The sequence below is a fragment of the Pelodiscus sinensis genome, chromosome 1 (assembly GCF_049634645.1).
Source record: "Pelodiscus sinensis isolate JC-2024 chromosome 1, ASM4963464v1, whole genome shotgun sequence".
Lineage (NCBI taxonomy): Eukaryota > Metazoa > Chordata > Testudines > Trionychidae > Pelodiscus > Pelodiscus sinensis.
The window spans coordinates 67,929,231-67,950,089 of NC_134711.1; the positions used below are offsets into that span (position 1 = coordinate 67,929,231).

The 20,859-nt window shown below is 44.4% G+C and overlaps 1 long non-coding RNA gene across 1 annotated transcript in view; it reads right to left on the minus strand.

Moving 5' to 3' along the window:
- Positions 1-289: 289 nt before the first annotated feature.
- LOC112545528 (uncharacterized) overlaps positions 290-20,859 on the minus strand; it is a 59,898-nt gene continuing 39,328 nt past the window's right edge. Inside the window, exons 3-4 of the long non-coding RNA XR_003089025.2 lie at positions 3,530-3,624; positions 290-2,897 (exon numbers count right to left, since the gene is read on the minus strand). This is a non-coding gene — a long non-coding RNA (uncharacterized LOC112545528). The remainder of the gene's footprint in view (positions 2,898-3,529; positions 3,625-20,859) is intronic.

The window sequence follows — 20,859 nt, forward strand, 5'->3', positions numbered from 1 at the left end:
CTTTTTTTTCCTACATGGAGCTTTTTCAGAAAAAAAACGGCAGTCTAGACGTGAATCTGTCAAAAATAAACCCTTTTTTGACAGATCCTGTATTCCCCAAAAAACGAGGTTTACATGATCTGTCAAAAAAGGGTTTATTTTCAACAGATCCACATCTAGACTGCTGAGTTTTTTTCAAAAAAGATCCGTGTTGAAAAAAAGCAGCGGCCATGTTTATGCTAATGAAATGCGGGATATTTAAATTCCTGCTTCATTAGCAATTTTGACGTGCTTGATTTGCATCCCTCTGTTGAAAAAGGGATGCAGTCTAGACGTAGCCTCACAGAAATAAGGTGAAATAACTTCTGCTGATTCTCCTGAGCTTCCCCACACAGATAAGAGACCTTATTTGACAAAATCCAGCCTTATTTGACAAAATTACTCAGAACTTGTGATTGTATCACTGAATGCTGCACTGGTTTACACTGACATCCAGAATTAAAAAAAACCAGCCCCAGAAAAACACAGAGCAAATGAAATATTCATGGATACAAACTAGGAATCTTTCACAGAAGTGCTTTTAAAAAGGGCAAAATATTCAATAGCTAATTTAGTGTTGTCTTTGTCACACTGTGCTGGTTACTGGCCAGAAAGGTTAGAATTTGGAATGGGAGGGGGGACATGCTCCCAAGTTTTAAGAGGTCTTTGCATAATCCTCAGCACTTAACCAGATCAATAGGAGTGCTCTCATTTGTTCTGAAAAAAGCAGTGAAGGTCAGCTTCTGTGTTATTTATTGCTGGCTGCCTTTGTTTACTACTATGTTGGTGACAACCTCTTTAGCTTAGTCCACTACCATGTGTGACAGTCTTTATGAAGAGATGATATTAGGGCTTCTTTCCAACTTTTGTCATAGGAAGAAAATATAGAATTTGGATGCCTCAGACTCTAAATTGGGGAAATGTGTTGTATTACTTTGTATTATTCTACAGAGATATTTCCTGGATCTTCAATCTCTTGTTGGTAGTTTGGATCAATATACATATGTGTGCATGTGCATGCACACACACACATGCACATATGCAGACTGTTAACAAGGTTAAAGAAAAAGAATGAAAAAGTAATTAGCAAAATATATTGCCCATTAAAAATCTGAGGCTTCATTCTTCAATAAAGATATTAACACGAAAAGATGACCTTATTAAAAATCGGTATGTGCTTGTAATGCAGACACACTGCTCTTGCAGTTTTCCTCGGGTGCTGCCGGTTAAAAGCAGCTTTGTGCAGGAAATATATTACTGAAATAGAAAAACCAGGACATTACTGAAAGGCATTTCCAATCTGTGATCTTCCTTGTACTCATAAGTAACTTCAGAACAGAATAGACACATACAGCCATCTATATTAAAATGCCACAATATAGTTAAAATTAGCTCCACAGATGAGGGCAGAAGCAAGCCATGTATGTCCTTACTACATTTTTTTTGGAGTGCTTGCAGGCTTGAACACACACACATATATTTTATCATAAAGCAATAGTGGAAACAAAATATAGCTGATACAAAAGACATATTTTGCTGAAAGGAGACCATAGTAGGCAGCCTTATCCAGTGGTTAGGTCAGCTGCTAGATTTAGGTTCTTTTACTTATTTTGGAGAAACCTTCTATGCAAGCCTGAGGAAGTCACTTTCTGTCTTTGTAATTCAATTTTCCTATTTGTGAAAGGGGAACTCCACTAATTCTTTGTCAAGCACTTTGCAACAATTGGTGGAAAGATGCTCTGCATCAATGATTACCATCAAATTATTTTGTGACAGGGCGGCCTTGCAAGCTTGCTGCTTGCTTAAGTGCCCCTTGCAAGCCTCCTGCTTGATTAAGTGCCCCTGCAATCTTCCCATTTGTGGTGATCCCTAATGGAGGTTTCTCAGATGGGTTTGCCATGACTCAACCCTCCAGTCGAGTCACACCCCTCCCAGCATATACAGTCCACCCAGGGCCTAACCCAGTACCCCTCTGCTGGTATATCTGTAGCCCTTCCTGGGATCAGTCTTTATATAGTCCTGGCCTGCAATGGTAATGGACCTCTAGGACTTCTTCTCTGGAGACGCTGTCTTTCTCTAGCCCGCCTTAGGCTTGGTTCTTTCTGAGGACCAGAAACAAGTCAGGAGCTCCTTCTAGCTTCCCAGGTGCGTGCAACAACAGTTCTGTCCATGGTCCTGCTAGTGCTGCTGTTGCTCCTTCTGCCAGCCCAGAACACAGTTCTCACTCCTCCAATTCCAGGCACCACTGACCCTGATTAGCTGTTTCCTGCTGCGTCTCTTATTGTCTGCGTCCACACAACCACTGTAGGCTGATTGGAGGAATTCTGTACTGCTCCTCTGTGGGTCAGTGTGGGGCAGCGTCCTGAAGCCTCCAGCAGGGGGCTTCAGGGCCGGCACCACCCCATCACAGGCTTCTTGAAATCTGAAAGCCCATTAGATAGAGTATCAAGTCTATGGACAGCAGTCATTTTTTAAAGTCTGAACAATCCTGTTTGAATTGCAACAGAATAACAAGCTGCTGTAACATTAGTAGGAGGTTCTAGAATGATGACTGGAACTGCTTAATATGTGCTCAGCAACAGTTGGAACAAAAGAAAGTTGTACCTGACCAGACAGGTAGGAATATTACAAGCAGAGCACATGCAGTGAATTTCATTTAGCAGAATCTGATAGTCAGTGAGGCTGGCATTTCCTACCTCTCGATAATCATTACCCAAGAAGCCAGGGATGATGACATCTTAAAACTAGAGATAGTCCCACACCAAATCTCTGCACCAGAAATACAAACAATTTTTAAATAGATGAATATATTGCTCTAGAAATGCTGGCAGGAGGTAGTACATGGCTTTCAGACAGCCATCCAGCTGGAACAAACACACCTGTAAAGAGAGGATAACATAGATAAAAAACAATTATACATGCAGTATTGCCAGTTCCAAGTGTTCAGAAATTTTGATGCATGCCTTCAAAATCATGTAATTAATCAAATGATTAATTGATTATTTTATAAAAATAATAAAATGTGGAGAGTTTTGATTTGCATTCTGAATTTTTTAGGCTTTAGGGCATACTTTGTGATTTGGGTCACAGTTTCAATCTTCTCTCCACAGTCTCAAGAGCTAGCTTTTTTTTAATTGAAAGCTAACATTCTCATGTATAAGAAGATTCCTGGGACCAGGGCTTTAAGAAAAATAATCAAAACACTCCAAAGACTGCTGAGCTAGAATGCGGTATATTGTTATGCTGGAATATTAATTTCTGCCTTCAACTGGTTATTTTAGCAGGGGAACTGGAACAATTTTTATAGTGGAGGTGCTAAGAGCCATCAAACCAAACTGTAAACTCTGTATATGATGGACACTAACTTCAAGCCTTCTGCAGCACCTCCCGTACTCTTAGTTCTAGCACCTATGTTTTTAAGTCAACAATGTGATGCTGTTACAAAAAAGGCGAATGTCATTCTGAGATGTATTAACAGGTGTATTTTATGCAATACACAAAAGATACTTACCCCCACTCTACACAGCAATGGTGAGGTCGCAGATCGAGTACTGTCTCTAGTTTGAGGTAGTACACTTTAAAAATGGCATCAACAATCTGGCAAGTCTAGAAGAGAGCCACAAAAATGATAAAAGATTTAGAAAAACTGACCTATGAGGATGGATTGAAAAAACTAAGGATATGTAGTCTAACGAAGAGAAGACTGACTGGGGACATGCCAAAAGGATTCAAATATGTAATCAATTATTCTCTATGTGCACTGAGGACAGGACAAAAAATAATCAGCAAAGAATGCAGCAAGGGAGATTTAGGTTTGATTTAAGGAAATACTTTCTAACTATAAAGATAGTTAAGCACCAGAACAGATTACCTAGTGAAGTTGTGGAATGCCCTTCCCTGCAGATTTTTAAGAACTGCCTGTCACAAATGGTCTAGATATACTTGGTCTCAGCTCAGATTTTGGGAGGGGGATGAACTACACGATGTCTAGAGCTTCCTTCCAGCCCTACATTTCTATGATTCTGTAGAGAATTACAGAGCTAGTTGAAGCTGTTACTCTGCTAACTAGATACCAGGGTTCCATGTGACCCCCATGTCAAATTTTTTGGTTTTTCAAATTGTCACTAAAATCAATATATTTCTGCTCAATGGTGTCTAGGTCATTCCTGGACATTTTGGATTTGATTGAATGCAGTGTTCAAAAGTTATAACATTGTCACCCAACATCAAACACATATTGTTACTCAATTATATTAATAAGGCAGCAGGTTTAAAGCAAACAAAAGGAAGCACTTCACACAACACACATTCAAACTGTGGAACTCCTTGCCAGAGGATATTTTGAACGCCAAAATTAGAATGTGGTGCAGAAAACAAAAAACAACAAAAAAAACCCCCTAAGTTCATGGAGAATAGCCTAAGTTCAGTGGCTATTAGAAGACAGGATACTGGGCTAATTGGACTATTGGTCTGATCCCGTATGGGCAGCCTTCTATTCAGAGACATGCCATCAAATGGAGTGTAAGGGCCAGCTATAACAGTTAATACTGTACAGCTTCTGATTAGACAAGGTCTTAGTACAAAAATAGTTTAAAAATTCAAGGATTGCTATGTAACCTGGGAGGATTTAAAAAAATCTTTTCTCCTATTTTTGACAGGCATGAGTAAATATTACTGCCAACTCATCAGAATGTGGATTAATAAAGGAAACACATTTTAATGGCAGTTTTGAATTAAAAAGCTGTTGATCATTAAAAGTTTTTAGAATATGAATGCCTACTGGTACTCTAATATTTTGGAAGTCTATAGCAGATTTCAAAACACTTCAGGACCATTAATGAACTAACCATCATGAATCCTCAGGGCATGTCTACACTGGGGAGTTAATATGAAATAACTCCCCTTATTTCAAAATAACAAGGCAAGCGTCCACACCACTTGGCCTGTTATTATTTTGAAATAACAAGTCCATTATTTTGAAATAACTCCTACTTGTGAAGAGGAATAAGCTTATTTCAAAATAGTTATTTCAGGAGTTACTATTTCATAATAAGTTATTTCAAAATAATTTCCTAGTGTACACCACATGACCTAAAATACCTCCCACATATGTTCATTGTTAAATGATATACAAATGTTAGCTGGCTATAATAACTTGGATCGGGTTTCTTATAAATGCAAGAGTTATAATAATTTCAAAAGAGTTTTCGTAACTTGAGAAATAAAAGGGGAAGGTGGCAGGGCATAGAGATAATCATCATGGCTGCGTCTAGATTGGCATGATTTTCCGGAAATGCTTTTAACGGAAATGTTTTCCATTAAAAGCATTTTTGGAACAGAGTGTCTAAATTGGCATGGATGCTTTTCCATAAAACCACTTTTTGCAGAAAAGCGTCCGTGCCAATCTAGACGCGCTTTTCCGCCAAAAAGCCCCGATTGCCATTTTCGCGATCGGGGCTTTTTTGCGGAAAACAAATCTGAACTGTCTACACTGGTCCTTTTGCACAAAAGCTTTGCACAAAAGGGACTTTTGCCTGAACGGGAGCAGAATAGTATTTCCGCAAGAAGCACTGATTTCTTACAGTAAGAAGTCAGTGCTTTTGCGGAAATTCAAGCGGCCAGTGTAGACAGCTGGCAAGTTTTTCCAGAAAAGCGGCTGATTTTCTGGAAAAACTGGCCAGTCTAGACACAGCCCATGAGCCTGACTTCTGAGATTTTTCTTATGTAACAAAGGGAGCTCTGTTTTCTTATTCATTGCTAGTTTGTTGCAGTCGTGTAAATTCCTTATGCTTGGCCATAAGCTTCTTCTATCTATTTATATAAGTACAGTTGGCTCAAATCATAGATCTGTTGGTACAAGATTAACTATTAACCAGTACACTTATTGACACAGGGAAACTGTGAGGAAGGTTTCCCGAAAACAAGTCTATACAGGGAAAGTCACCACATGTTGCAAGAGCTAGATTATGCTCTATTTGAACTTGGGTGAAAAGGAGCATCAACAAAGTCATTCCCTCCACTCCCACCCTCAAATCTCAGAACTGGACCTGGAATCTCCAAATACAACTTTTTTGACCTCATCTCTACTTCCCCTTACTTTTCAGCCAGAGTCATTGGCTAGGCATGAGAGGGAAAGTATGATCCTTTCAGAAATCTTATTTCCAATAGTAAACATGACTAGGTTATAATTTTTGAAGGGTTGTGAAGCAGTTGCAGGGCTGAGCCTAAAAGTTCAATTTAACTCTAAGAAACATGATGCATAATAATTTTAAAATGTCCTTGTTTTAGCTTGAGAGTCTCAGAATTGACTTGAGCAATATTATGAAAAGAGTGTTAGTATAATTGTACAAGACTAAATATCATTCTGGTGCATTGCCAGAGAGCCTTAGAACATTGTGTGCTGAGCTTGTGTTTGTGAGTGAGGGTTGGTGTGTGTTCTTTTTTGTTTTTTGTTTATTTATTTATTTATTTTCCCCTGTGTTTGAGAGTGAGGCTTTTTTTTTCCCCACCTTCCCTCTGCCCTACCCCTCCCCTTGATGGAGTTTGTGCTGTGATTGGCAGGTGGAAACTGTTGGCTTCTAATTAAAGTTTGAATTCTAGAAGCCTCTGCTGATTCGCTGAGCCTTGGTAGGGGGAGGGGCTTTATAAGGCAGTGGGCAAGTGACCAAGGAGCTTGTGAACAGGTGATTGCTAACAGGGAGTTTTGAGAGGGAGTTCGGAAGGAGAGAGGGAAGGGCGGGAGGTTCTCTTGCCTTTCTTTTTAAATCCCTTTTCCAGGACTGCAGCGATGGTTGGTGATGTGTCTGCTGTTGTTATCTGTACAGCGTGTGCCATGTTTGTCTTCCTCCCGGAAGAAAGAACGGATTTCATCTGCACCAAGTGCAAGCTGGTCGTCATTTTGGAGGAAAAAATTAGAGGACTGGAGGCCCAAGTGTCGACCCTACGCTTGATCAGAGAGGATGAAGACTTCCTCGATAGAAGGCAGCATTTAATCCTTCAAGCACGGCAGGCAGAAGAGCCAGAGGGGGCAGTATGTGACCAAGAAGAGAACTGGCAGCATGTAACTTCTAGAAGGGGAAAAAGGCCAGCATGGGAATCCCCCGATGCTATAGAGGTAAGCATTCGCTTTCAAGCTCTCTCCACAGGCTCTGCAGTGCTGAAAGCTCTGGAAGGGACCTCACAATGAAGAAACCAGAAGGGAACACCATCTACTGGAAGGTATGGGATGCGTAGTCCTACGGATGGGGGTTCCACGGCCACCACGCCCAAAAGGAAATGACGGGTGGTGGTGGTCGGGGACTCCCTCCTAAGAGGGACTGAGCCATCCCTCTGCCGTCCGGACCTGGAATCTCGAGAGGTGTACTGCTTACAGGGAGCTCACATTCAGGATGTCACTGAGAGGCTTACCAAGCTGATCAAACCTTCGGATCGCTACCCCTTCCTGCTTCTCCACGTGGGAACTAATGATACAGCCAAGAATGATCTTGAACGTGTTACTGCGGATTATGTAGTGCTAGGAAGAAGGATCCAAGAATTTGGAACACAAGTGGTACTCTCCTCTATCCTCCCTGTTGAAGGGAAAGGACTGGGCAGGGATCGTCGAATTGAGGACGTAAATGCGTGGTTGCGCAGATGGTGTCGCAGAGAGGGCTTTGGTTTCTTTGACCATGGGACTCTGTTCCGGGCGCAAGGATTGTTAGGAAGAGATGGGATCCACCTAACGAAGAGAGGAAGGAGCATCTTCGCAGGCAGGCTTGCAAACCTAGTGAGGAGGGCTTTAAACTAGGTTTGTCGGGGGACGGTGACCAAAACCCTGAGGGGAGTGGGAAAGTTGGATACCGGGAAGAAATGCAGAGAGGAAGGGGCAAGAAAGGAGGACCCATGTTTCGAATGGAGAAGATAGGACAATCAACTGGTTACCTGAAGTGTTTGTACACTAATGCGAGACGCCTGGGCAACAAACAGGAAGAACTGGAGGCCCTGGCCCAGACCAAGAAATATGATTTAATTGGGATAACAGAGACTTGGTGGGATGACTCGCATGACTGGAGCGCTGTCATGGAAGGGTATAGACTGTTCAGGAACAACAGGCAGGGGAGAAAAGGAGGAGGAGTTGCACTATATGTAAGAGAGCACTACGATTGCTCTGAACTCCAGTATAAAGAGGGAGAAAAACCTGTTGAGAGTCTATGGGTTAAGTTTAAAGGAGCAAACAACAGCATTGATGTTGTGGTTGGTGTTTGCTACAGGCCACCGAATCAGGTGGATGAGGTAGATGAGGCTTTCTTCGGACAACTGTGCGAAGCTTCCAGATCGCAGGCCCTGGTTCTCGTGGGGGACTTTAATCACCCTGACATCTGCTGGGAAACCTATACGGCAGTACACAGGTAATCCAGGAAGTTTTTGGAGAATGTTGGGGATAACTTCTTGACACGGGTGCTGAAGGATCCGACCAGGGGCTGTGTGCAGCTTGACCTGCTGCTCACAAACAGGGAGGAACTAATAGGGGAAGTGGAGGTGGGTGACAACCTGGGAAGCAGTGATCGTGAGATGGTAGATTCCAGGATACTGACCAAAGGAAGAAAAGAGAGTATTAAAATACACACCTTGGACTTCAAAAAAGCAGATTTTGACTCCCTCCGAGATTTGATGGGCAGAATCCCCTGGGATGTTAACATGAAGGGGAAAGGAGTCCAGGACAGCTGGCAGTATTTTAAAGAAGCCTTATTGAAGGCACAGAAAGAAACCATCCCGACGCGTAGCAAGAGAGGCAAACATGGTAGGAGACCGGACTGGCTTACAGGGGAAATCCTTGGTGAACTTAAGCACAAAAAGGAAGCTTACAAAGAGTGGAAACTTGGACAAATGACCACGGAGGAGTTTAAAGGTATAGCTCGAGAATGCTGGGTGGTTATCAGGAAGGCGAAAGTGCAAATGGAATTGCGACTGGCTAAGGATGTGAAGGATAACAAAAAAGATTTCTACAGGTATGTTAATAAGAAGAAGGTGATCAGAGAGGGTGTGCGGCCCCTAATGGATGAAGGAGGTAACCTAGTGACAGATGATGTGGGGAAAGCTGAAGTACTCAATGCTTTCTTTGTCTCTGTATTCACGGACAAGGTCGGCTCCTGGACTTCTGCGCCAAGTGACGCAAGATGGAATGAAGATGGACAGCCCGTGGTGGGTAAAGAACAGGTTAGGAACTATTTAGAAAAGCTAAACGTACATAAATCCATGGGTCCGGACTTAGTGCATCCGAGGGTACTGAGGGAGTTGGCAAATGTCATTGTGGAGCCTTTGGCTATTATCTTGGAAAAGTCGTGGAGATCGGGAGAAATCCCGGATGACTGGAAAAAAGCAAATGTAGTGCCCATCTTCAAAAAAGGGAAGAGGGATGATCCAGGGAACTATAGGCCGGTCAGTCTTACCTCGGTTCCTGGAAAAATCATGGAAGGGATCCTTAAGGAATCCATAATGAGGCACTTGGATGAGAGGAAAGGGTATGTCTACACTACCCCGCTAGTTCGAACTAGCGGGGTAATGTAGGCATACCGCACTTGCAAATGAAGCCCGGGATTTGAATTTCCCGGGCTTCATTTGCATAAGCCGGGTGCCGCCATTTTTAAATCCCGGCTGGTTTGAACCCCGTGCCGCGCGGTTACACGCGGCACGAACTAGGTAGTTCGGACTAGGCTTCCTAGTTCGAACTACCATTACTCCTCGTGGATTTAACTACCGTTACTCCTCGAACCAGCCGGGATTTAAAAATGGCGGCGCCCGGCTTATGCAAATGAAGCCCGGGAAATTCAAATCCCGGGCTTCATTTGCAAGTGCGGTATGCCTACATTACCCCGCTAGTTCGAACTAGCGGGGTAGTGTAGACATACCCAAAGTGATTAGGAATAGTCAGCATGGATTCACAAAGGGCAAGTCATGCCTGACCAAGCTAATTAGCTTCTATGATGAGGTAACTGGCTCGGTGGACATGGGGAAGTCAGTGGATGTTATATACCTTGACTTTAGCAAGGCTTTTGATACGGTCTTCCACAATATTCTTGCCAGCAAGTTAAGGGATTGTGGATTGGATAAATGGATGGTAAGATGGATAGAAAGATGGCTAGAAGGCCGGGCCCAGCGGGTAGTGATCAATGGCTCGATGTCAGGATGGCGGTCGGTTTCTAGCGGAGTGCCCCATGGTTCGGTTCTAGGACCAGTTTTGTTCAATATCTTTATTAATGATCTGGATGAGGGGATGGATTGCACCCTCAGCAAGTTTGCGGATGACACTAATCTGGGGGGAGAGGTAGATACGCTTAAGGGCAGAGCTACGGTACAGAATGACTGAGACAAATTGGAGGATTGGGCCACAAGAAATCTGATGAGGTTCAACAAGGACAAGTGTAGAGTCCTGCACTTGGGATGGAAGAATCCCAAGCATAGTTACAAGCTGGGGACCAACCGGTTAAGTAGTAGTTCTGCAGAAAAGGACCTGGGGGTTACAGTGGATGAGAAGCTAGATATGAGTCAACAGTGTGCCCTTGTAGCCAAGAAGGCTAATGGCATATTAGGTTGCATTAAGAGGAGCATTGCCAGCAGATCCAGAGATGTCATCATTCCCCTTTATTCGGCTTTGGTGAGGCCGCATCTGGAGTATTGTGTCCAGTTCTGGGCCCCCCACTACAAAAAGGATGTGGACGAATTGGAGAGGTTCCAGCGGAGGGCAACCAAAATGATTAGGGGGCTGGAGCATATGACTTATGAGGAGAGGCTGAGGGACTTGGGTCTGTTTAGTCTGCAGAAGCGAAGAGTGAGGGGGGATTTGATAGCAGCCTTCAACTTTCTGAAGGGAGGTTCCAAAGAGGATGGAGAGAGGCTGTTCTCAGTAGTGACAGATGGCAGAACAAGGAGCAATAGTCTCAAGTTGTGGTGGGAGAGGTCCAGGTTGGATATTAGGAAAAACTATTTCACTAGGAGGGTGGTGAAGCACTGGAATGGGTTACCTAGGGAAGTAGTGGAGTCTCCATCCCTAGAGGTGTTTAAGTCTCGGCTTGACAAAGCCCTGGCCGGGTTGATTTAGTTGGAATTGGTCCTGCCTAGAGCAGAGGGCTGGACTTGATGACCTTCTGAGGTCTCTTCCAGTTCTATGATTCTATGATTCAACAATAAGAATACAGTATTTGAGTTATTACCTAAGTCACATGATATATCATGTGCTCCGATTGGACATTCAGATTTTTATAAACAGGTGACAGAAGACGTCACTAGTGGAAGTGCCAGGGAGGTGATGGGGAGCACGAGACAGAGAAAGAGAGAGAGAAGCGTGGAAGCATGCTTGGACATTTTGAAGCACTGGGTTGTAGCTACCTTTTGCTAATTTTGCACTCTGCCTTTGTGGCTTTTGCTGTTGATTCCCTACCTCTCGGCTCCCTAACTGGTTCTGCTGCTTGTTTGCTCCCCTTTCACTTCCCATTTCTCCTCTATGATAGCAGTAGTGCTAGGGCACTTGGTTGCAATCTCAAACCTTCCACGTTAGGAGGAGGTGGGCATTTTATTGTTGTCCCCAAGAAACAATCTCTTTTGTCTCAGTGTCTAGCCACACTGAAGGTGCAGAGGCTGGAATATGTTCAATGTATCTATGAGGAACCTATCATTCTGCAGCTTGATAGTCCCCTTCCCATCCCACCATTCTCATGCTTGATCTCACAATCATCTTCCTAAGCCCGAAATACACCAACATCTTAAATAGAGATGCTGGAATTATTCAGTAATGAAATACAAAGAGCAGAGATGTCTTTGTCTCCAGGTGATGATGGTTGCACCTTGATGATGGTTGCACCTTGCTAATTAGTTTGAGTTTTTGGGACTCTTCCTTCCTTATTTACCAATAGGTTTCTTCCTCCCTGGGTCATTCCATTTTATACATTAGCCAGAGTCCCTGCTTTTGCTTTTCCTCTCTGCCTATGCTGTATTTCTCATCTTACCTTTTCATTGGCTTTTTTCTCACTACCTCCCCTTTTTTTTGTTGACTTGCTCAAATGTAACACAACCCCCCCCATGTTCGAGTCCACTGTTCAATTCCAGTAAATTTGAGCATCTTCTAAGTTTAAATGAGTTCAGTGATCACTGTAAAAATGTTTGTATGTAAGTAAGAATCAGGAATGTGCAAAGATCTATGAGCTATGTCATTGTCAAGTCTAGCTGTGAGCAACAGCATTCGAAATATCAGGATAAATAAACAGAAGCACATGGGAAAGAGTCACGGCTATTAAAAAACAGCCCATAGAGATTTCTACTTGTTAAAGAAACATATTGTGCATCACTGGTGTCTGGCAGATTTGCACCCGTTAAGTATTTTTGGGCAGCAAAGCTGTCTACCCACTTGAGGTCAGTTTAACAAATGTATTTACTGCACCATGTCTTTGCCTCCCTATGTTGTGACTTGTTCCCCATGCCCAGAATTTAATTAGAGTGAAACAATGTAATCTGACAGGATCACAGTTTGCTGCCACAACGTGAAAAGGGCTAACCCTTCTTTAGGAGAACAGAAAAACTGAGGAGTTAATCTTCACACTAATTAACATCAGTCCAACCCAAAAGATATTTTATGGGCTGTTTATTCCATTAAGAGTCCAAAATAGCAGGTTAGGTTGCAGTAGCCTACTGTGGTCAGCAGACTGCCAGCTCTCAAACCTGTCAATTATTTTCAGGTCAGTCAAAAGGAAATGCTTTATTGTGTCTGGAATATCAGGTCTGTTAATGAACTAGGAAGTCAGAGTGTTATCACAGGGTATGTCTACACTGCAATTAGACACTCACAGCTGGCCAGTGCCAGTTGATTCAAGCTCTCAGGGTGGTTTAATTGCAATGTAGATGCTCAGCTTTGGGCTTAAGCCTGGACTCTAGCTAGGCAATGTCTACACTGGCAGGTTGTCGTGCCAGAAGTATGCAAATGAGGCTAAGCATGGAATATCGCTGAGCCTCATTTGCATACCTCATGAGCTGCCATTTTTGCAGAAGAGGCTCTTGCGCTAGAAGGAGCTGTCTACACTGCCCCTTCTTGCACAAGAAAAACCCTCTTGCGCAATGCCGTTATTCCTAAAAATAATCAGCGTAGCGGCATTGCGCAAGAGGGTTTTTCTTGCGCAAGAAGGGGCAGTGTAGATAGCTCCTTCTAGCGCAAGAGCCTCTTCCATAAAATAGTAGCTCATTAGGTATGCAAATGCGGCTTGGCGATATTCCACACTTAACCTCATTGGCATACTTCTGGCGCAACAACCCACCAGTGTAGACATAGCCTAGGATCCTGAGAGTGAGGAAGGTCCCGGATCTCAGGAGCTGTAACATCTGTACTACAATTGAATAGTCCTGTAGCCCAAGCCCTAGTCAGCTGAATCAGAATAGCTGCAGGTTTTTAATTGCAGTATAGACATTTTCTAAGTTAGAAAAAGAGGCTAATAGGCCATTCATAGAACACAATGTTGAAACTTCAAAAAAAGCGCATTTGAGAGTTTGTGTGGTCACAATTTTCAGGAGTAGCCTCTGTTTCTTGGATGCTTCAATTTTTGCAGGCCCAGGTTGAGACACGTTAGGCCTTTTCAGGAATGCTTACATACCTACCTCTGACTCAGTTGGTGTTGTGGGTGCTAAGCACTTCCAAAAATGTCAAGCTGCCTCAAGATGGGCACCCCAAAAAACAGTGTCCACATCTGAAAGTGTTGGTATGCCCTACTTTGTGTAGTATTACAGATTCATTTTGTTGATACTGTGTTTTATTGTCGCAAGATATCAGGTCTTTCTTGCACCAACCCAGTACATGAAGACGTGACCCAAGTCAAAATTGCCTGCAGTACCTGAGAAAAAACCCTTTATCTACAGGTTACTATCTCTGTCCCAGCCCTTTATTCTTCCACAGCAGGCAAACTAAGTTCTGGGATAGGGTTTTAAAGTGAGGTCCACTCTGCCCTACAAGGACAGAGATTCTGTTGCCCTTTTTGTAAGAGAAGAGGTTGCTTCCAGTGTTCTTAGTTTTACAGTGCAGGCCGACAAAGGGGGAATACTGTCTGTGTGCCAGGTGGAGAGTAACAGCTGCATAAGAGATGAAGAGGTATACACAGCTAGAGTGAAAGAACTTTATAAATAATCATTCAGTCTTAAAGGTAGTATAACTGCTATAGCTTCAATTTCTGAGCATAAAGGGATAATGAATGTAGGCCTACCACAAAGCAATCAACCTACCTCCTGATGCGGAACACAAAATCATTTAAAATCCGGCATTGTGTTTTCTCAATGTCCCTTCATGTTTCTTGCTGCAAAATGTCCTCCTAGCACACAGCAAATTTTGACTGAAATAATCCATAAATCAATATTGAGTTAGTCATAAGGATTATCCTCTCTGAGCTGTTCTGAAAGCTTGGGTTCTCTATTTATCCTGAAACAGTTTCAGGGCACTTTTTAAAATCTCTAGTACGGCTATGGATGCATGTGATATGAATCATTCTCTGTCGATACCAGAATGCTAAACAAAGGCCACCCAAAGAGGATTTACACTATCAAGTATAAAAATGCTAAATGATCAGCCTAGTCCTTCAGATTCTGAATTCTGGTTTTTGTCTTTGAGGAACCTTTGGAGAGAAGAGGCATGCTAAGCTGGTCCCCTCTAATATCATGCCACTTTGCTCTGGCATAATGCACATTAAAACTCTAGCATTGGAGAGTTAAGTACTAGCTGTAAAGCTGTCCAGAACTGGGAAGAGCAAACAAATAGCACTGCAGCCACAAAAAGACAGTCAGGGTTCACCCAGCAGTGCTGCACCAGATAAGTCTCTGTGAAAGGGATCTAGGCCTCTTGAACCCTTGATTTTGAAGGACCCAGGCTCAGCACCCTAAACAATAAGGCAAAGTAAAGGCAGTCCTTCCATTTCTCCAGAGAGTCTAGGTGGCAGAAGCTCTTCAACCATTCCCCTGGGAAGCAGCCCATGCTCTGTGAGGCTCGGAAGCTGCAACTCTGCTTCCATCTGAGGGCCATTTGTAGTGGGCTTGCATCTTCACTTTTAAGGACCTGTACAACTCCAGTTTTGACAGGCCTCACAGCTGCACCAAGCTCAAGCTGACTGGGCCCAGAGGAGCTGTTTAACCCCTCCCAGACTGGGCTGACAAACTGTCCCATTGAATACAGAACCCAAAATCCATTGTCCAGTCCAGACTCCCCCATTCCCTGCATAAAGAAGTGTATGGTATTTCAATTGCCTCTGACACAGGCCCACCAATGGGGCGTGGGGGCTAAGGAGGCAGTTGCCCTGGGGGCAGGTGATTCAAAGGGCCTGGAGCTGCCGCTGGCTGGAGCCCCAGGCACTTTAAATCACCACCAGAGTGCTGCGCCACATGCTCTGTGCAGCTCTGAGGCCTAGCAGGTGGAACTCTGTGCTCTGGGTGGCATGGAGGGTTGGCCCCACCCATTCTGTCTGAGGCCCTGTCTGTTCTGGGAGTGCGAAACCACCTCCTCCCCAATTGCCTAGGGGTCCGCAAAGGCTGTTGGTGCTCCTAGTCTTGCATAATGATGCATCCTAAAATTTCTAGAGCTGGAAAATTAAGTACCATTGCGTAATGACAGGTTCACCTCTTTCACTATGTTTAGTCACTGATGGGGGCATGGTCTATAACAAAAGCAAAAGGGCTACCCAGCAAGTAATACCTAAGGGATCCTATGGCCCATTTGCCTGCTAGTGCTTCTTTATCAACCAGTTATCCTCTTTAGTATTCTACCTTTGATTAAGTCTCTCTGATGGACCATCCTGGTAGCAAAACTGCTTGAGTTCCAATTCTGGCTTTCTCAGGTGAAGGCATTATCAACATCCCTTTTCTGGTTTTCCAAGGCTTCATTAGATTCACATAGTAAAGCTTAGTTTCTTTCCACCTCCTGGGCAGGCAAACCTCATAGTCCTACAAAGGCAACCTGACAAACCAATTCAAAAAGCTCCTTGCCGTTTCAGCTAGCAACTTGGATTCTGGCCTGGGCGATAGGAACAGTTCTCAGTCTGGGCTGGAAAGAACAAAGACATGCACCCTGATTGCATGTTTGTTCTTGTGCCTGAGCCCCTTTCTCCCTCTCTCTTTCCCCCTGCCCCTGCAGACTTTCATGAGCAACACTTTCCTCCCCCGGCTTTCTTAAGGGCTCTACTCCGCCATGTTGTACACACACAGCTTAGGAAGGACTAGAACCCATCATAGGATGGCTAATATTCCTTAAGGTTGTCACCCATTTAAACAGTTCAGGAGCTGAGAAACTAATAGAAGCTTGTGGTACCTCCCTTATGCAGAACAAGGGAAAGATGTAGCTGGATCCAGTGCATGGGACTGGAAACCTAATATCTTTCTTGTATTGCCTTTAGGTTTCTTGTTGAATCTCTCCACTCATGTGTCCATTTGTGGATGATAGATTTTAGCTGATTGATCTTCAGCAGGGAGCGTAGCTCTTTCATTACCTGGGATATAAAACTGGGCCCCCAAGCAATCTCTAATTGAGAAGCATTTCCTGAGTCCTGGGGAGACAACTGTCATCTTTACAGAGCACAGCAGCTTTGCCTCTGGGTACCATGTAGTGTAGTTTACAATCACAAGAACATATTGCTATTCCAGTGTACTTTTCTCTGGGGGCCTACTATAACTATCCCAATTTGTTTGAAGGTAGTGTTGATCAGTGGCAGCAGGATGAGGAGGATTTTGTGTTGCCTTTTGGGCTAGTCATCTAGCACGCGGGACAAAAGGAAAGAATTCTCTGACCTCCTGGTGGACACTGGGCCTATAGAAAGTAGCCAACATGCTGGGCACGATGTTCTCCTGGTCTAGGCACTCCGCACAAGGACTGTCATGGGCTAGCTGTAGGAGTGCCTATCGGTACAATTGGGATACTGTGAAGGGGTAGGCCCCAGTCCCAGAGCAGATTCCCTTTTGCTCTGGGAATACACAATCCCTTTTTCCTGGCCCAACGTTCAATGCCCCTCACTCTGGGGTAATACGGCCCTCCAGGCCTTGTCTCTAAAGTTCAGTGCCACTCGGTCAGGGGAAATATGGCCCTTCAGCCTAGTCTCTAAAGTTCAGCCCTTTTCTCAGTCCTGGAGGCTGGGCTACTAGGGGGTGGGAGGGGAAGGTAGGAGGACCCAGGCCTTCCCACTCCACTGGGTCCCAGCCCAGGGCCCTATTGGTAGTCAAAGGATCTACTGCCTGGTCGGCGGGGATGCCTGCCGGAACACGCTGACCTCCCAGAGGTCCTTCCTCCGCCCTGGGCTGCTTCCTTCCTCTCCCCCGATTGAGGCTATGTCCCGAGACCTCGGCAGCTGTATCAGCAGGCCTAGCTCCTGAGGCGGCGGTGATGGCAGGCCTGGCTTCGAGGAAGCAGGGGGCAGCCCAGGATCTCACTCCTGCCCCTTAGGCTACCTCCCCTAACTGCCTGCTTTCCCTGGCTTTGATCTCAGGCCTCACTCTTGAGCATTCACAGCTATAACAGTTGTGCATACATTCTTACCAGAATACAAAATGGAGCCAATACCTTAGGCAATGAGGTTCCACCACCTTGTTGCTCTCAGTAGCAATTGGATTGCAGGTCTTGCTCAGCACTGGAGCCCCTCTTTGGTCAGAAGAAATCTGTATCACAAGTCAAGGCTTCTAAATCTGGCTCTGGCAATCCTCCAGCTGCCACTCCTGCCTGTTACATGGATAGGTGCCTTGTGGGCCTCAAGCTCCCCTCAAGGATTTTCTTGTTCTGCCTGGTTCTGCCAGTTCAAGACTTTGGTTTTTCCAGCTCAATGATAATTTTCTGAAGGCACTAGCAATCCCATCTGGTAATGACAGGCCAATGTTGAGGCTACAGCCATCAGGAGCACCTTTGTTTGCCATCGCACACTTAATTGTAGCTCTCTCCTGAGGGTAGGCTTTCACATCCCTGTGAATGCTCTAGATATTGATTCATGAAGGAGCTTCTTTTTTATGCCACAGTCAAAAGAGTCTGCACCACGGTGTGACTGCACTCAGAGTCCAACAGACCTTGCACTTTCATCCCATTGATCCATACAGGGACAATTATTTTGATGAGTCTTTTCTCCCATGCCTTACTCTGCCTTACTCTCCTCTAGGCATGACTCCATGATGGACATACCTCTTTGGTCTTGTCCTGATTGCCCACAGGTTGTAAACTGAGCCCATTCTCTTGTCTAATGATAATCCTGGATGTGGCAGGAGTCTGGTATCTTGCGGAATGGGGCTAGGAGTCACCCACTCTGGTTAGTTTCCATCCTGGCATTTCTTAGCATGTTCCTGTGACTTACCCAGAGTTGAGTGCTTGGGCCAGGTGCTGGAAAGCTGAAGACAAAAGATACTTGTCCTGGCCTGCAATGGGTGCAATCCACTGACTGACCTTCATGTCAGCAGCATCAGCTTCATAGCTGCAGTCTGTCCCCTTCCCCTTCCATTAGTAAGTATGATATTTTCCATCAACTGCACCACATCTGTTAGAGACCCTGGGCAATGCCTCAGTACCCCCTCCAGTCCCTTGCAGGGAATATTGGTATGAGTTGTTAGATTGGAACTAATTCAGCCACTTGGGTTTCTCTCTATTTACCCAGTCATGATCACCACCAGAAATGCTCTTTCAGATTTTGGGCCACTACCCCTGGCCTGATTCCCCAGGGACATGTTTCTGACTGGAAGCAGCAGTGTTGCAGTCCTCACTGATTTCAGGAAAGAAGAGCAGCCTTAACCAGTCCATAATCCCATGTGGCCACAGAGTTAAGCTGTCAGTAGGCTGGCTGGATGTGGGGGGCCAGTGCAAAAATCCAATCATAGAATTCTAGAACTGGAAGGGATCTTGAGAGGTATTCAAGTCCAGTCCCTGCACTCATGGCAGGACTAAGCAACATCTAAACCATCCATGATAGATGTCTGTCTAATCTGCTATTAAAAATCTCCAGTGATGGAGATTCCATAACCTCCCTAGGTAATTTATTCTAGTGCTTAACTATCCTGACAGTTAAGAAATTTTTCCTAATGTCCAACCCAAACCTCCATTGCTGCAATTTAAGCCCGTTGCTCCTTGTCCTATCATCAGGAGTTGAGAAGAACAATTTTTCTCCCTCCTCCTTCTAATAACCTTTTAGATATTTGAAAGCTTTGAACATATCTCTTCTCAGTCTTCTCTTTTCAAGACTAAATGAACCCAGTTCTTTCAATCTTCCTTCACAGGTCATGTTTTCTAGACCTTTAATCATTTTTGTTGCACTCCTCTGCACCTCCTTCTAATAGTCCACATCTTTCCAGAAATGTAGTGTCCAGAACCAGACAAAGTACTCTAGTTGAGGCCTAATCAGAATGGAGTAGAATGAAAGAATTACTTCTTGTGTCTCACTTATTACACTCCTGTTAATACATCTTAGAATGATGTTTGCTTTTTTTGCAACACGGTTACACTATTGACTCATATGTAGCTTGTGGTCCACTTTGACCCCTAGATCCTTTTCTGCCATATTCCTTCCTAAGCAGATCATTTTGTACATGTGCAACCAATTGTTCCATCCGAAGAGGACTGATTTGCTTTTGTCTTTATTGAATTTCATCTTATTTACTTCAGAGCATTTCTCAGTTTGTCCAGATCATTTGAATTAGAATCCTATCCTCCAAAGTACTTTCAACCCCACCCAGCTTGGTATCAGCCACAAACTTTTACAATGTCCTGGTGCCCATCAAGATGGCACTTATTCCCGCTCAAAAGTGGTCAAGAACGTTTCAGGGATTTTGTCAGGCCCTTTGTTAGTCATAGCGTAATTCCTGGGAGCATGGACCCCTAGTTGCCACCACAACCTGAAGCCTTCTCAGTAACCATTGTACCAAGCCACCATCTCGCTTAGCAGCTGCTGCTCTTGGGTTATCTGCAGCTGTTGTTGAATGGCCCACTATTGCAATAGCTGTTGTTGGACCAGCTGTTACTAGGTTGTTACTGTCCTTGGATCTCTATCTGCTACTTGCACCACTACTCTGGACCCACACTGTTTGGGTTCGGTTTCTCATGTATAGGGACTTTTAGTCTCAGTCTAATTTATCCTTTTATTAAGGTAGGGCAACCAAGTGCTTGCATTCTCTGTCATTTATCATGGTTTCCAAATCTAGGGCTGAGAATGGTCACCTCCCTCATCACAAACATCCTTCCTGACTGTCCGTGTCACTGTAGAGCCAGTCGAGACTATTGCCTTGTAGCCGTTAGTCTTAAGAAGGCAGTAGCCTCTCCTGCATGTGTGAAAGCTGTCCAAAACCAATAAGTGCAAACCAAATCATAGTGCAGCTCACAAAACAGTCTGGGTAAGAGGTGACAACACTCTGTGAAAGGGTCTGGTCCCCTCTCCTCCTCGAATTTGAAGGACAAAGGCTCAGCACACTGGGTACTCAACAAAAGGGAAGAAAATTAAAGATTGTCCCTCTATTTTTACAGAAGGTCCAGGTAGCTCTTCAGCCATTCTCCTGGTGAGCAGTCCCTGCCCTGTGGGGCTAGGAAGCTCTAGTCCTGCCTCCCTCAGAGTGCCACCATTCACTGGGCTTGGATCCTCTTTTTTAAGGACCTGCCCATTTCCAGATTTGATCAGCCTTACAGGAGCACCAGGCTGGGAATGGTTATGCCTGTAGGAACTCGTTAATCCCTTCTTGCTTGGCAGGAACATGTCCCACCACAAGAACCAAGAGCTACATTGAGTTGAGACGACTGCTACTTTCTCCCCTTTTTACTCAGACTCAAACTTCTTCTCAATCACTTATTTTCATCATCAAGACTATCCTCCTATTCCTTGCAAAATGGCAGGTGAG